The sequence below is a fragment of the Bemisia tabaci genome, chromosome 4 (genome assembly GCF_918797505.1).
Source record: "Bemisia tabaci chromosome 4, PGI_BMITA_v3".
Lineage (NCBI taxonomy): Eukaryota > Metazoa > Arthropoda > Insecta > Hemiptera > Aleyrodidae > Bemisia > Bemisia tabaci.
Window position 1 is genome coordinate 31784280 of NC_092796.1, and position 4626 is coordinate 31788905.

The window sequence follows — 4626 nt, forward strand, 5'->3', positions numbered from 1 at the left end:
TCAATATTTGCCCAATTTGAATCTTCGATGCCAATCAAAAATATCTTCTCTTTTACCTCAACGTATCTCAAAAATCATTTCTCTTATGATTTGTCTTTCCACTTTTTATCATCTTCAATTTCTGGTATCAAATAAGTCTACTCTCGAATAGAAATAAGTCTACTCTTGACTAGATACCTCGATTTACTAAAATACATTTTCTAGAGCTCTTTCGTTACCTCTAGTCTCTCTTTCATTCTTATTGCCTTTCATAAAGTATTTTTCGCCCTTACTTGCATTTACTTAATTTATTTACTTAAGTTCTCTAATCAGGCCTTTTATTCCAGTTTGAATTTTTAAATGCACACCCAACTTGGGTACTTATTCACCGAATATTCGCATTCTCATACACTGGCTAATCATCAACTTCTTTTTCACTCGCTACGTATAGTTAAGCTTATCATACCATTTTGTTGCTTACTTCTTCTTGTTAGAGCTTAATTTTTTTTAATAATAATTTGTCTCACTGCTTATACCCAAAAGTTTACCTTTAATTTAAATCTGACGATCTATCGCATGAGAGTCTGAAGTACTTCAAAGTTATTCTCGTGCCAGACACAATATTCAAAATAATTGTTGCTTTTTGTTAAAGAGAAAAAATTTGACTGCAATCGTTTCAGATGAGTTCCTTGCACCTTGCTTTGAACCTTTGAAGTGTATTTTTCAATTAACACATGTAATCTCCGATTTTTTCAAATCGAACTCTGTCAGAGATTCTCATTCTTCATTTCTCAATTTCTCTTCTTCAAATACTCATTTTTCTCCCCTCAATTTCGCTCCTTCTAATATAATCTCTCCTCTCGAAATTGAAGTCTCTCCTCTCAAATTCTAGTAACTTTCTCAAAATTTTGAATCTATCTTCTCAAATTGTTAGTTTCTACTTTCAAATAGTAGCCAATCAACGCAATTTTCGCATTCAAAATAATTCGATTGTAAATTAATCTGTGTAAAATATGAAGTCTCTCTCTCTTACTCTTAATTAGCTGCAAACGCTAAAATGAATTTAGAGAGGCAAAAAAAACTGGTAATCGAGAGGATAGGTTTCATCTCGGTCTTCTGAGACTAAAAACTCGTACTGTTCATCTCATTCCAAATATTTTTGCAAAATTCCTTTATTCGCCAATGTTAAAAACGCGTATCAATTTCACTCGACAGTACCCTGTCGTTTTGCCTTAGTATGTATCAAAGCACAAAAGTTATCGTTTGTAAATGAATTGAGCCTGTTAAATTGTTGTTTCCTCGGTTTTCTTTCTACTTTCGTCGAAACTTTTCGTAAATATTGCAAGTTCAAAATTTGGGCTTCACAAAGATAAATATTAAATTTTGCCTCGTCAGTTTTATCCTCATTTCCATTTGCACTTTCCTTTTGCCTGATCCAATCTCTCACGTTTCGCTTCAATCTTATTTCAGTATTTTCATTTCAATTTCATCATACACTGTTTGCTTTAAGTACTGTGTATATGATATTATTAATTACAGTTTTCTGAAGTTAAGCTTATCATAGACTTGCTCTCTATTTCAGTTAAGCTTATCACAGAATTTCATACTGTTTTGCCTGAGCTCACCTTTACTCACGTCTCGCAAAGAGTTTGTCTCCGTTTTATTCACGTTGCACCATTCATTTGCTTTTGAGTCACACGTGACCTTTAATTTTAACTCCTCTCCAGAATTTATTTTTTCTGGTTTTTCATCCTCAGAATTTTCTTTCTGAGTCTTCAGAGTTAATATCATTTTTATCAAGTTTGGAGATTCCTGATTTTGACACCAATTTAGTCGTATCAGTTTCCACTTGATTTCTTGTTATCAAGTTTGGAGATTCCTGATTTTGACACAAATTCAGTCGTATCAGTTTCCACTTGATTTTTTTATCGGTCACTCGAAATGCATCACGCATCTCGATGTTATGTAATTTTGTCTTACCGACTACTACATTTCGACTCTCGCAAATTTTATCTTCCACTTCCCACGCTTTATGCCTGCTCAAAAATCAAACGGACCAGAATGGCTTTCCAGGATTTTCATCTCCTGGTTTCATCCCAGATTCTTACAGAAGAGCTAAAAACGCATAGGAAATTCATCCTTGGTTTATTTCAAGTGCCATTACTCATTTGAAGTTTTAATTTATTCTAAGGCTTTTGTTAGGGTACTTATGATTTGGTGCGTTTCCGTTGAAACAGCTTTACCCCTAAAATGCCTCGTATAATTCTACTTCAATGAACATTGCACAAGCTCTTTCACCATTCGTTAGGTGATGCCATTTTTCTGCGGGGTTCGTGAAATTTCGGTGACTTATGACGTGATACCTTGCTCGACACAAAACTGTTTAAATTAATCGAAATTTTTACTTCTATCATTGTCACAGTATATATATGAAATAATTTCTAAATCAAAAAGTTCTGAGATTCTCGCAGTATAATTTTTCGAACATAAGACAAAATACTTCTTATTTATGTTCTATCTTTAAAAGTCACACCATTGTGTGCATACTAATCATGTATGAAAAGAACGAAATCGTTTTGATTTCTTACGTGGATCAGCAATATTTGAGTGCATTTTTTAATGGAGGTTTATACTGACGTAAATTTCATCTTCAAATTTTCTAGAAATGGCAATTTTTACTATTGATACTACTCGCATAAATTATCGTTTGATACAACACCTTTTAAGACCAATATACTCACATATTCTACGAACTTCCAACTCTGTAAATTTTATTCACTCATTACTTTGTATAGCTCTAACTTTCAAACCATATTTCATATTCATCTCATCAATTCTTTAACTGTCAACTCAAGTTAGGAATATTTACCAATCATTTCTTATCGATCAGTAGCGTGGCGTACTTTGCGGTGTATCGACTGATCTGCCATTCAAAGGTATTGAAAAATATCGACAGATGGGGTGTTCGCAACGAACAATTTAATGATCGATTCTTTACCATAGTCTCAAATGAGGGAACATCGACAATCGATCATTCACGCCTCGCCACTGCACTGTCATCGAAACTTAAGTTCTGAAAAAGCTTACCACAAAAGGTAACGGTACTTCCCTTTTAACGTTGACTCCTGATGAGTGGGTTCTGCATGACCAGCTTTCCAAATTTCGGTATTGATAACAGGTCATAGGGTACATCATAGCAGAACCAAACGTCTTCCACAATGCCTTTGAAACCAGAGTCCATGAAACATGTTCATCCAGTACTTTGTGTCTTCTCAATTTGTGTGGCCATTGCGATAGGAATGCGTGTTATCCTTCACCAAGTATATTTGTGTCCGCTCACTGTGATCAGCAAACTCAAAGAAAGTTTTGCACAACTAATTTTCTGGTGCTGATTTATCTGGACGCTCCTCAATCCGAGCAGAAGTTGAGCTTTTTCACTATCTTCTAATCAGAGATAGGTATCATTCAAACTACGAACCATGAATGCGGTTTAAGTGGCTCTTGGCGCAAATAAGCATGATTCAGCGCAGAAAATCATAACTGTTTTTTAATGTTCAACTTTGTTGCAATATCAAATTATCGATCACACACAAAATATCAGGTTCGAATGTCACAGCGCGCAATAGAATTTTCACACACTGTATTTTCCGTCGACTGAAAATCAAATGTCTTCGCGCGTATTCTATGTGCAGAATCCATTTACGTACACTCACGCGTTTTCATCACACACGTTTAGGTTCATTTTCGTAGACTTACGCGTTTTCATCACACACGTTTAATTTTCACAAGTTTTAATCAACACTTTGCTTGTTTTCCGTATACGCGGTCACGATCGCGGATATTTGCGCGTATCACGTAAGCTGCGGCCCATAACCTGAAGGAATTAAGGTTATGATATTAATAAGATATGATTTAATTCCGAAATAGAATTTATTCAGTTTTACAGCACTGAGACGAACACGGCGTTAAGCTACAGAGAAGGATCTGGACTGACTAAAGACAAAGGCAAGATGAGGGGTTGGTGATCTGGTCCGCGCAGTCGCAGCTGCGTGGGAAGCGCATAGCCCCAAAAGTCGTAAAAAATCTCAAGGGCACAAGTGCAGGAGGGATGGTCCCTTTGCTGCGTTGTCAGATTAATTATTGCATATCTCCAACACCGCTGACACGCATTCTGCCGTGCTAGGGAGAAACTCCGTATAAGCCGTCAGGCGTTGCCAAATTTCCTTTGACAAATCACTAATTTTCAGGATTTTTTTGAATAATTGTCTACCAATTTCTCAGATAATTTTGTTTGTAATTTGATCTGAAACTTCTGAAAATTTCAAGAAAAAATATTCATAATCTTCCTGAAAAATAAACATTTTATCCAAGGAAATTTGGCAACTCTGGAATGTCCATACGGCGTTTTTCCTCAGCACTGCAGCATTACTGATTGTGAGCCTTTCGAAAATTGACCAAAACGCACAACATGCGTGTACGCTCAGCCAACCATCGCAAGGACGGTGGGCTGTGGGCTTCTCGGTGGGGGGGGGGGGGGGGGGGGTGTGTGGCTCTGGATGCAAGACGGAACGAACTCTAATTAAACAAAAGCGAGTTAACTGTGTAACACTGGCACGGAATTGAATAAAAATGAGCTCCGTTTTAGAG